The sequence below is a fragment of the Dysidea avara genome, chromosome 1 (genome assembly GCF_963678975.1).
Source record: "Dysidea avara chromosome 1, odDysAvar1.4, whole genome shotgun sequence".
Lineage (NCBI taxonomy): Eukaryota > Metazoa > Porifera > Demospongiae > Dictyoceratida > Dysideidae > Dysidea > Dysidea avara.
In genome coordinates this window covers 51,687,423-51,700,926 of record NC_089272.1, presented here as the reverse complement: position 1 = coordinate 51,700,926, position 13,504 = coordinate 51,687,423, and the positions used below count along the sequence as shown (strand labels likewise).

Below are 13,504 nucleotides of genomic sequence, written 5' to 3'. Positions count from 1 at the left end.
TTTGATAGTGTAAGACTGTTCTGTAAAGGTGATCTTTGTAGTGTATTACATTTCTAGGATGGTTTTTGGATGCAGCATTTTTAGTGGCGTGCATCACATTAGGAGGTAACTCTACTATACAGTACTATTGTACTGACTATTGTACTGTTTGATACATATGTATGCGTCACTTTGGATTCACTTTTAGCCCTGTCAAAATATACATAGAGTATATTTTATCCCAGTATATTAAAAATTACTAGTATTTAAAAAAAATGTTAATTTAAAAATGAAGTAGGGATCTATGCAACAAAAAGTAGTGAAACAAGAGATGAATGATGGCATTAGAGCATAGCTCAGTTAGAGAGTCCCAACTTTGGCATTGAGCAAAATAATTGTTATAGCTAATGTGTCATAGTGGGGCTTTCCCACTGAGCTATGCTGTAATACCATCATTCATCTATTGTTTCACTACTTTTGTTGCGTAGATCTCTACTTCATTATTAAATTAACATTTTTAAAAATACTAGTTTGTTTAGTTTTTTATTGTAGCACAGGTAGCTACAATGTAACTTGTTACTGTTGTAATAGAGTGACTGTTGTATTAGACTATAATCTCGAGTCAGCCAAGATTTGTGCAGCTAGTTAGACCAATAAGGGGTGAGGTCATCTTGTTTACTGGTAAGTAAACAGCTAGATTGGTTAAGAGGTATGGCCTCCATACTCTATCGCTATTAGTCCACCTAGATATTTAATTGATGGGCGTGGTCGCGAACTTATCGCGAACTTGCAGATATCTAGCTAGTACATCTTTTGTAGTAGCGCCGGGACTGAAACGCTTCTGAAATCCAGCTCTGAAATAATTCTGTGGCATCTATATTATGTTGCTGAAAGAAAGTGTTGATACAGAAAATTAACGCCTTGATATGGTTTCGTTGGATGAAGAAGACAAGCAGCCTGACTGAATATGAAAGAAAAGACAAGGCGCAGAGGGTTACACTCATCGGAACCCCAAAAGGCACATCCCACTGGTGAGTTTGTTATTGTGGTGTAAAATGGTGGTTGTGCGCTGCTTTGTTTGGCCTCTAGCCTTGCGACTGTGGTCAGTGAGGCAGTCAGGCAGTGAGACTAAATTCAAGTTTTGACGATTTTTAAAAATTTTATATATATCCAGCCACCCGTAAGTGTTTTGTTGTATTTAAAACTGTTTTATGTATTATGGACTAGTACTATTCCGTAAAGGTGATTTTTGTGGTGTATATTGTCCCTAGGATGATTTTTAAAGGCAGAATTTTGGGCAGCATGTGAAATTTTCACCGCCATCCCTACTTAAGGTGGCGGTCAAGTGTCCACCCACTCAATTAATTAAATTTCAAATATCCTGTGATTTCCAAGTTATTATCGAATTTAGTTTCGCTACCGAAATAAGCACTAAAAAAATGGGCTGTTCTGCACTGCAGCTGTTGTTGTAGTACATCACAAATGGCGAAGGTTCAAGAACGATTTTATAGTAGGATGAATGGCACAACTTTATTCCATCACGCCAACCATTACAGGGTCCATATCCTAGTACTGACTTTCTTTTCATGGTGTGCATGTTTCTGTGTATTTAGAGTTTGATTGTGAATCAGCTAAAGGTGGAAGCGAAAGGAGAGCTCGGAAACTTGGACCGAAAAACACTGCACTCACAAGTTCGGACCACTACGACAATACGTGTGCACATTCACATACCTTCGATCTTCTACAATAAAACTGTATAACCGATTCTGACAATTGCTTTGGCAACAAAGTTGATTGGAAAATCGAAGAAATTTCAAGAATGCATTGCGCAGAATTACATAGTATATTACGTCACCGACACACGTTTCTATTAAATTCGCAACCTCGTGTTCAATGATTAACGATGATGTTTATGACTCAAAAATGGTAGACCATTTAATGGCCTGATTTACTTGACGAGCAACTCTTACCTTTGATCATGGGATAAAGCGTGGTTAATGCCGGTTCTTCTATTTGTTGTCTCTCTCATTTTAGTTTTGGAAGCTGGACAATGTTGGTGTACTACTACTTCACTGTTATTATTACAGGCGATACACCACTGAAACGTGTTAGTTGTGCCTCGCTGCAACTGGATGTATACATGCTAATTCTATCTAGGTCTTTAGCTAGCATTAATAAGAAAATTTGTCTGACAATGCATCTCATGTCAATGCATCTGGAAATTATTCTCAAGGCTTATGCCAATAAATCAGGTATGAGTTACAGTATATATAAGTATGATTTTATACAGTAATAATATAATAAATATTCATCGTTAAGGTTGTGTACAAAATATAATTTATGTATTATACTGTTCAAGGTGACTCAAAGCATCGAATTGGTTGGCAACTACTAAACACTGCATCAGCTATCTCAGGAAGTAGATATTCCCTGTAGAAGGATCTTAGCTTGGGATACACCGTTGTCCAGAGTTTTTCATCGCGTTCAATTCGCTGTAAAGATGTTCCTTGTGGTGTCCAGATAAGAAAGTCACACCAGGGTAACTGTGTAATTTCTAATTGGCCTTGCACTTGGTAATAGTAGTTGTATGTTTTCTTTAGCATGACTTGACCATCTGTTAAAGAACTGCAAAACTGGTTAACTTCCTGGCATGCGACTTCAGGCGTCATTGTTCTCCCAGAATATGGACATTTTATTTCTAATAGACCAAATCGTCTTCCTTCAGCCTGGGTAGGATCTTCAACAACACCATCAGGAGAAGCAGCCAACCACGGATGCGTTGTACTTATATGGATACCAGTTCTACTGACTTGGTATGATGGACCAAACTGCTTGGTCATGTGAGTCACATACCACTGCCTTTCGGTGTCTTCATGTGATCGTCTCCATTCTAGTGCTGGAATTGTACCTGGTGGTGGTTTGTACAAGATGGTTTCTACTAGTTTTTCAAAGTTTTTATGGCGTTTTATTACAGTGCCAAATGCAGATGCAGTCAGGCGTGGTCTTCTGAGTTGCTGCCATAGACTGTTGAGGGATGGATCTTGGTCCACAGTTTCTCTTGTGAGTTCAGCAGCCTGTTCCACTGTGACTTGTAAAGATGTTAGGTATTCATTGCAGATAAGCCGCAGCTCGTCTTGACTGGAGTTGGTTGGAGTGATTGCTTCTGGCCCATAATCTTTATCAGTAATAGCTGGTGTGAGATGGCATCGCTTTTCAATTCTGGCTTTCTTGTATGCATCTGAAGACTTTCTCTTGGTGTCACGCTCATGTTTACGTTTAAGACAGTTTGAAAATGTCTCAGTGATAGTTGAGCAGGATCCAAACAGGCGCTTCCAAGTGGTCTCAGTTCATCCAGGACCTAAAGTCATGGACAATCCTGGTGTCATGCAACGATGCTGGAATGATCCTGACTGAATCCTGTTAACTTGCTTTCCACCATCCATCTTTACTCTGATCGACATGTAGCATTCACTCAAGTTGGTTGTGCTGTTGCTGATGAGCTGAGCTGCTTTGTTTACCAGACGGTCACCAGCTCGATCTATCTCAAAGAGAAGGTTAGGTGGCAAGTCATGCAGATTAACACTGACTGGTGTTTCTTTTGCAGCTTCTGAACACCAAGATGGATCACAATCTTTGTGGTATCCTAAATAGTGCTTTGGACCTGCTCGAAGATCATTTTGTAGCTTTGTGATGTTGTTGGTTCTAGAGTGGTTCCGAATAGCACACCTTGCACCATGTGTGATTTTCATAATGACAGATTTGGTTAGACGACCTTGTCCATGGAAAGATGGAAAGTCCTTTGCTAACTGCTCTAGTCGGCCCCGAAAACACTTAACAGCGTGATTTGCACACTCCACCTTCTCAACATCTCTGCCATATGACTTAACTGTTGTTTGTATGGTGTGAAGAACGGAACTGTCTCCATCTCCAATTACTTCTGTATATCGAAGACTGTATATACTCTCAGATTGTCTAAATCCTGTGGCAATAATATCTGATTCCATAGATGTAGATGATCCTGACCAGTGTTTAAAGCATTTGTCATCAGGTGGTTTTGTACGTTTCTTGTGTGCTATAGAGCATACTGCACAATACTTGTTTTTTACACTTATGTACAGAAGCTTTTTGGTAGCAGCACCAAATATGACTCCTACTCCAGAATTCGCATTGTAGGAATGCCCGTGGGACCTTTTGGACCATCCTCCATCAACTATTACAGTAATAGCTGGTACGTCATGATGGTATTGATTGTTTTGTATTGCTAATTCTCTCTCCTATCTTCCAGCTTCCAACATGAGTTCATTCAAGTAGTCCTCAAAAGCTGATCCCAAGAGCCTCTTGATGTCGATGAATGTTGGCTTGGATATTGAAGGAACTCCAATGGTACACATAACCTCCTCAAGGTTACTATGACCACCACCTACTGAGATATGTCCCATCACAGCAGCTGCATTAGCTTCGTAAGTAGATCTGATAGTCCCTTCTGGTGTTTGCAACTCTATTTTGTTGCAGGTCTTGAACACAATTTCCTTGTTACACTTGTTGCACCTGGCAAGCAATGTACTACCGAGTCCTCTCCTATATACTTCTCTGATGAGTTCGACTTGGAGATTGACAGGAGAGGGTGTGTTGTGTGATGGTATGAATGGCATCATGTAACTTTTTCAGGTTGATAATTCTACTACCAGCCAGGTGTGATGTACTTGAAGTTGGTGGTTGACCTACAGGCATCTCTGAAATTGTGCTTTTGGTAATGTGTTCAGAGCTAGTTGGTGGATACTGGCTGTGTGAACTGTGGTCTTCGGTAGGAGTGGCACTTGTTACTACAAGAATGAATATTTTGAAATATATTTAAAGTGTATGTAAGAAATTGAATTATAATTATTTTAAAATACATGCCTTATTTAAAAGAAATTCTAGTATGACTGTATGATACCATAGATAGTATATTCTACGTAGAATATACTATCTATGATGATACGCAACGGAAGAGTCTCACCTGGAGCTTCGCTTGTGCAACAAGTCGTTTTGCTCCACCTCGCATTTATAGCATTCCTGCCAACTGTAATAACTTGTTGCTCTGTTTACTTTTGCCTTCGAGACGTACTACCCATTATAGAAGTATTATTTAAATAAGCCGCTGTAACTAACTGTGTTTCTTAGCACACAAGATAACCGCTTTTTCGTTCACTTACCTTTCAAACCGAGTTGCTGAGTTACGCGCGGAGAATCGTTTCCATTCATTATTATATGGAGGGCGTACGCTTTACCTGAGGCACTTTAGCCGCTTGACCGCCACCTTAAACGGTACTACCGTACCGTTCAATAAATTTTAAAAATGAAGTAGAGATCCAAGCAATAAAAGTAGTGAAACAAGAAACGAATGATGGTATTACAGCATAGCTTGGTGGGAATATTACTACATTAGCATGTTATAGCAATTTGTTTCAAAGTAGGGATTTTCTCACCGAGCTAAGCTGTAATACCATCGTTCATTTCTTGTTTCACTACTTTTCATAGCTTTAAATTCAATTCCTACTTCATTCTTAAAAAAAATGTGACCGGATCTGCGAAAACAGGACATAATCGCATTTTTTTCGAATTCCTGTTTATTAAATATTTACAATCTACGTAGCCAAGTGTACCTACTGGCAAAGTTTCAGCTTCATATGCCAATAACTCTGGGAGTTACAGCCCTACAAAGTAGCAACAACAGAAAATTTGATTTGTACAGCAAGTATAGGGAAAATAAATTACAGGCGCTTACAAAAACGGTTGTAACTTGCCAATGGATTGAGGTACTGAGCTACACTTTTCACCATCATGTTTGCCATGAACAGGGGAATGAATAACTGGGTACATTTTTCCTTTACTCACCCTTCTTCAATGCATACAAAGGCAAAATTCGTGAAGAAAAATCGATCGCTTCGACATGACGTAAACAAACGCTCTTAACTTACGTGTCCTTGGGTCTGCTGCAACGAAACAAAGAATTTCCAACTCCTCTTGAGCAGGCGAATAAGATGATATCCAGGTTTTTATTGTTAGTCCCTTCCTTCACTAAAATAGAGGGCTTAACAAAATTTACGGAATTTTTCAATAATACGCAAGTATTTCACCCAATGCATTCAATGCTTTGTACTGTAAATTTAGGCTTGTGCGATTATGTCCCTTTTTCGCAGATCCGGTCACAAATAGTCATACCACGGGCATGAGTGCTTAGCCTGATAGCCTTCAGGAAAGTGCACATATATCAAAGCACTTGTGCCTGTGGTATAACTACTATGTGCCATATGGGCTAATCACCTACACATGTAGGAAACTACTGTAGGGTCCGCAATCCGAAAAATCAACTTCTACAAATCAATCCCCCTACCATTGTGGGATGTTCATTGTAGTATTCCATTGCTTGATCCACAATGAAACTGGAGGCACGACTGTTGTCTTCACAGAAATATAGTTTTCAGTATCTCGCAAGATGCAAAATTAATTTTTAAAATTTCGTGCTCCACAGAAAGGACCGGATGAAACTTGCTACTTAGCCAAATTGTATCCAGAGTTGTTGTAGTTGAAAAGTACGCACAGAAATAAGTAAATTATTTGCTGGGTGCCCGGCACAGGGTTGCTTTCTTTGAAAAAACAGACAAAGAGATACAAAGTTTCGAATTCAAACTGCCCTACTACCCAGGGAAAGAGAAGCCAACTCTTCTTCATAGTGTTTCGATATGGTTGGGTGCATAGTCTGTCTATGCTGTTAGTTTGGAAAAGATCTGAGACTTCTCACCATCTGGGTGACAAGCGTCAAAATTTTCTGCAGCATCAAAGAATTGTGTCGCGCTTTCTAGCCATTTCCAGCGCTTCTACAGCCACAACAACCATCAATTATCAACTAAAACTATGGCAAAAGATGTCCCTGAACGTTTGGTAGCAGCGGTTGTCAATTATTATTTCATCCACGGCTTCCACGCCTCGCTCTAAGCTATGCATCAAGGGAGGCAGCAAAATCGTCCAAATTTGACTTCACCTCTCACACTCCACAGTAGCTTCAAATCACCACTAGATCACCCTACATCACCATTATGCTGCAAAACATCCAAAAACAAACCGAAAAAAGCACAAAATCTTTCAGTTTTGATTCGAGCTGGGTGGAGCTCCTAGTGAGCTGCTGGTATACTGCATCATATGAAATCACAGAAACACCAACTACTACTACTACCAAACGTTTTGATCCATCATTTATCATCATTCTAAACAAAATTAAGTGACCAGTGTGACATCAGAAGTATTGGAAAGCACTTTGGTACCATTGAGAGAATCCCTTGAAATGACGCACGAAAATTTTGCTTCTCTTCACCCAGATGGTGAGAAGTCTCAGATCCTTTCCAGACTAACAGCATAGACAGACTATGCATCCAACCTTATCACGTCACTATGAGGAAGAGTTAGCTTTTCTTGTCTTGGCCGGTAGGGCAGTTTGAATTCGAAAATTTGTGTTTCGTTTTCTGCTTTTTGAGAGAAAGCAACCCTGTGCTGGGAACCCAGTGAATCATTTGCTTATTACTGTGCGTACTTTTTAACTACATTAACTCTAGATAATATCTAGCTAAGCAGCAAGTTCTATCCTGTTCTTTGTGTAGAGCACGAATTTAAAAAAATAATTTTTGCATCTTACGAAATACTAAAATCGATATTTCTACGAAGACAACAATCGTGCCTCCGGTTTCATGGTGGATCTAGCAATGGGGTACCACAATGAACATCCCACAATGGTAGGGGGATCGGTTTGTAAAAGTAGATTTTTCGGATTGCAGACCCTAACTGCTGGCATGTTTCACAAATGCATATATTTATATTGAGCCATGTGAATTTTGATAGTTGGCACTGGAAACAACATAAGAATAATGACAATGTGTTGCTGTGGTAAGAGTTTGAACGCATGCGCAATGACACAAGCGTATGAAAAATTTGATTGTGGGTTTATACAGTGAGCAAGGAGGCGCAAGACACCAAAACGTGACTTGATAACAATGTTTTAACACTGCTAGAAGTTAGTGTAAACAGGTATTCACTATAATAATAGTGAATAAATTACAGCTATGAATCTTGGTATGAATAAATTACAGTTGTGCATGGATGTACTAAAGGCTCAATTCATTTAGCATGTGTTACTGATCTCAAGATGTGTGACTATTACTATGGCACATAGAGATAGCAAAGGACATCAAAGAAATCTCAGGATTTCTTGGAATGAGTTAATGTGATATACGCACACCTACAGTAACTGTGCAATATCTTGAGCTAATAAGATAAATGCAGTGCATTAATGAGACCATACTTGGCATTGTAGAAAATGTGGGGAAATCCGTACTTTGAAAAAAATGTCAAGTAGGGATTTTCCTACATTACTACAATGCCAAGTAGGGAATTTCCCTCATAGCTATCATCATCTCTTGTTTACTACATTTTATCAATGGAACCCTACTTCATTTTAAATTCTTTGTTGCAGTAGTGCTAATACGTATGCAGGTGAAAAAATATTTTGCCCACACAATTGTGCATACTGTTACAATATTACCTGTGCCCATTGAGAATAGCAATCACCAAAGAAGTGCACGGTAAGGTTGTTTTTTCTGTGTCTGATTCTACATCTTCACAGGTTACATCAGCACCTCCTTTTAATAGTAGTGCTACAACTTCCACTCTACCATAGTAAGAAGCTGTTAACAGTGGAGTCGTCTGTAAAGAATTTTGCACACAATTTATAATAGATCTAGACAAGTAACATAATTATGTGTGACCTTTGGTATATAAATTTGAAGGCAGCCATAACAATACAGCAGCTTGTATGCACTTAGCAACCCTTACAGTTAAGGCATTGAATAAATTCAATGTACATAAATACCATCATTGCTCTCAGTGAATGTGGTTTTAAAGAAATCTTGGCTTTTATTGTTGGTCCATATATTATATGTTTATACTCCAATATGTGTTGCTTAACACCATACAAATGCACCAGAATAAATGAGGCTGAAAATAACAACACACTGGAATCCACATATCCACTGAAATGTTGATTCTTAGAGGTAATTACAGTAATTACAGGACATGGTGAGGTGACTAAGAGCCAAGCAAACTGCAGTAATAGAGACACAGACTCAAGCTAAAGTCTATAATGTCATAGTGGGTTTAGTTCAATAATGGTTTGTGTAAAAACAAACTTCAAAGCCAGCTTATGATGGAATTTGGGTATATATTAAAATACAAAAAGAAGTGAAATCCATGCAAAAACAGCCAAGCTGTATAAAAAAGGTGTGGTCTTCAAAAAGCCTGGAAGGAAAAAGTTGTGAAATCAAAAGTGGTGATCATGAAATGGCTGCAATGATGTGGATGATAATATATTTGTGACCGGATTTGACAAAATCAGGCTTCCACACACATCCAATTCTTCGACTGTAATCACTTGTAACTTGATTACTCAGTATGCTATTGACCTACAGTTTTCACAATATTCTTTCATTACATAATGTAATAACAGGTAAAAATCTGAAAGTGATAGCTTACTCCTACATTGAGTTATGGTCCTTCAAAGTCACACATTTGGATGTGTGTGGAAGCCTGGTTTTGTCAAATCCAGTCACATTTTAATAATGGCCTTTGTGCATTAACAAAATTTATCATCAACATCATTGCAGCCATTTCATGGCCACCACCTTTGATTTCACAACCTTTTGTCATCCAGGATTTTTGAAGGCTATATCTTTTTTATACAGCTTGGCTGTTTTTGCGTGGATGTATAATTATCTAATCCAAAACAGCCAAGCTGTAAAAAAAAGAGTGCAGCCCTCAGAAAGGCTATGGTGAAAATAGGTGTGAAATCCAAGGTGGCGGCCAAGAAATGGCTGTGATGGTAGCTTAATGGTAAAAAATTTTAATAACAACAATTCAGGTGAATTTGGTGCCACTAGGTCTTGGCACAAAATTCACCTGAATTGTCATTATTAAATTTTTTACCATTAACCTACCATCACAGCCATTTCTTGGTCGCCACCTTGGGTTTCACACCTTTTTTCACCATAGCCTTTCTGAGGGCCACACCCTTTTTTTACAGCTTGGCTGTTTGGGATTAGATTTCACTTCTTTTTGTATTTGTATACCCCAAAGCCGGCCTATGGCCGGCTTTGTGGCTTTTTTAACCTATCTTTTTTTCTTTACCACAGGAAGAAGAAAAAGATGAAGAAGTTTTTAAATATTTTAACTAATTCTGATTTTATCAGTAAAATTAATGTACAAATTATATATATAATAATACATTTATTACATGTTAATTATTCCCTACAGATAACTTGTTTGCAACTCTCTACTGGGTGATTTGTTTGTAGCTGAACTCTCTACAAGGTAACTTCTTCTAGCTGATCTTTCTACAGGGCGATTTGTTTGTAGCTGAGTTCTCTACAGGGTGATTTGTTTGCAACTGAACTCTCTACATGGTAGTTTCTTTGTAGCTGAACTCTCTACAATGTGACTTCTTCTAGCTGAACTCTCTACAGGGCGACTTGTTTCTAGCTGATCTCTCTACAGGATGACTTGTTTCTAGCTGAACTCTCTACAGGTGATTTGTTTGCAGCTGAACTCTCTACATGGTGGTTCTTTATACAGTAGCTGAACTCTCTACAAGGTGACTTCTTCTAGCTGATCTCTCTACAGGGTGATTTGTTTGTAGCTGAATTCTCTACAGGGTGATTTATTTGCAGCTGAACTCTCTACAAGGTGACTTCTTCTAGCTGAACTCTCTACAGAGTGATTGATTTTTTGCAGCTGAACTCTCTACGTGGTGGTTTCTTTGTAGCTGAGCCCTCTACAAGGTGATTTCTTCTATATAGCTGATCTCTCTACAGGGTGATTTGTTTGCAGCTGAACTCTCTACAGGGTGGTTTCTTTGTAACTGAACTCTCTACAGGGTGACTTGTTTCTTGATGAACTCTCTACAGGGCGACTTGCATGTAGCTGAATTGTCTATCAGATTAACTGTTTGTAGCTGAATTTCCTACAGAATATCTTGCAATGTAATATAATTCTATAATGGAGTAAGTTATAAACGTAGCTGAATGCTCTATTAGGGTGACTGTTCTATTAGAGTATCTCGATCTCGCATTTGCTACACGTAGTTGCCTTTCGAATCTTAACTCAGTGGTTTGTCATCCGATTCTTCTGTACTACTGCAAGGACTTCCTATGATAATTATTCCAGCTACATACTGATTATCAGCTCATCGCTGTAAGCGGTTTGCCTGGTAGACGTGAAAACTAATAGATTTTTTATTCATAAAAATCGATCGCGTAATTTTGACACAGGTTGGGTTTTGTATCATATCTCCATGGTCTTTATCTCAATTCCTTTCAAACCACAAAAACGCACTCCTACGATGGTTACTCCATCTACATATCAATTTTCAACTCATCCCTCCAAGGGGTTTACCCTGTAGGCGTGACAGACCTTCGACCTTATTTTACACACATAATCGGTCATAACTCCGTGAATGTTCATTGGATTCCTACCAAAGTTGGGACTATGATCCACCTTAATGAGCCCTTAAAGTGTGCCAAACTTCAGCCCTATTGGAGTACGCATTCGTGTTTTATGGTGGATTTTGTGAAGTGTGCGAAATGAAGATGAAGAAGAAAAAAAACCGAATTAAAAAGAAAATGTGTTCGCTCGTATCTCAAAATTTGCTTGACCGATGTTCTTCATATTTGGTATGTAGACTCCCATAACCGGCCGGCACGTCTGTAGCAAATTTGGTTCCAATCGGATAAGGGATCACAGAGCTACATAGGTGTGAAAATTACGTTTTCTTTCTTCCTGTTAATATACTCATGGCGTGGCGCACCGACTTCTTGGGCAGCACGACACACTATCGTGTGTATCGATTACACAGTGTATATATGTATATGTAACACTTTCATACTTCAGATCGAAGGAGCCGCCTGGGTTACATTTTGTATGTAGCCCAGCTAGCCGGGCTATACATACGAAATGTAGACTGGGCTACAACTGGGCAGTGATTATATAGACTTTGAGGCTGAAATCGATTGTGGGGATCGATTAATACTCATGTGATTAGGATGCACGACTTGGATCGCCATGAAAACCACTCAGGCGGAGAGCGTTTTGTTATCCTCGCCATTCTACAAGTTGAAAAATGTGGACTAAGGTGAGTACGAGTGCTATATATAGCTTATTCAACGATTGTTTCCACACCTTTTCAAATATGGACATACCCCCGTCATGAAGCGACCAGTCTGCACGGAGTAACCACTCTACAAGCAAGCTTACCTATCTAGGCCTTTAGTGAACTTTGTAATTTCTCTATAAACAATTCAATAGCACTGATTACAAAATTAAACTCGCGTAATCAAAATTCTCCGTGATATCTCTAGGATATGTCCGTTCACCCTGTACAGGCCATTAGCCTGACAAGTGTTACATATTAGCTGTAACACGGGGAATTTGGGCTTTGCTTGATATGTATGCCATCTTCCCTCAGGCCTGCGGCCCTCGCGCAGTCGGGCATACATATCAGGCAAAGCCCTCATGCCCATGTTACAACTATTACATGTACAGTATATATAATCCAAAACAGCCAAGCTGTAAAAAAAGAGTGTGGCCATCAGAAAGGCTATGGTGAAAAAAGATGTGAAATCCAAGGTGGCGGCCAAGAAATGGCTGCCACATGATGGTACGTTAAAGGTAAAAATTTTAATAATGATAATTCAGGTGAATTTTGGTGCCACTTGGTCTTGGCACAAAATTCACCTGAATTGTCATTATTAAAAATTTTACCACTAACCTACCATCACAGCCATTTCTTGGCCGCCACCTTGGATTTCACATCTTTTTTCACTATAGCCTTTTTGAGGGCCACAGTCTTTTTTTACAGTTTGGCTGTTTTGGATTAGATTTCACTTCTCTTTGTATTTGTATACCCCAAAGCCGGCCTATGGCCGGCTTTGGTGCTTTTTTAACCTATCTTTTTTTCTTTACCAAAGGAAGAAGAAAAGATGAAGCAGATGTTAAATACTTTAAATATTTCTAATTTTATCATTAAATGTACAAATTATATATATAATACATATATTTATTACAGAACTCTCTAAATGGTGGTCTCTTTGTAACTGAACACTCTACAAGGTGACTTCTTCTAGCTGATCTCTCTACAGGGTGATTTGTTTGTAGCTGAACTATCTACAAGTAACTTCTTCTAGCTGATCTCTCTACAGGGTGATTTGTTTGTAGCCGAACTATCTACAATGGTTTCTTTGTAGCTGAACTCTCTACCAGGTAACTTCTTCTAGCTGATCTTTCTACAGGGTGATGTGTTTGTAGTTGAATTCTCTACAGGGTGCTTTGTTTGCAGCTGAACTATCTATATGGTGGTTTCTTTGTAGCTGAACTCTCTACAAGGTGACTTCTTGTAGCTGAACTCTCTACAGGATGATCCTGTTGTAGCTGAACTCTCTACAGGTGA

At 38.9% G+C, this 13,504-nt stretch overlaps 1 long non-coding RNA gene across 2 annotated transcripts; it reads left to right on the top strand.

Moving 5' to 3' along the window:
- Positions 1–2,420: 2,420 nt before the first annotated feature.
- Positions 2,421–3,928, top strand: LOC136250974 (uncharacterized). 2 transcript variants are annotated; one of them, XR_010698864.1, is made up of 5 exons: positions 2,421–2,518; positions 2,580–2,819; positions 2,874–3,039; positions 3,097–3,533; positions 3,584–3,928. It is a non-coding gene; the product is annotated as an uncharacterized lncRNA (long non-coding RNA). The 2 variants fall into 2 exon arrangements; XR_010698862.1 differs by having other exon boundaries at positions 3,097–3,928.
- Positions 3,929–13,504: the final 9,576 nt, after the last annotated feature.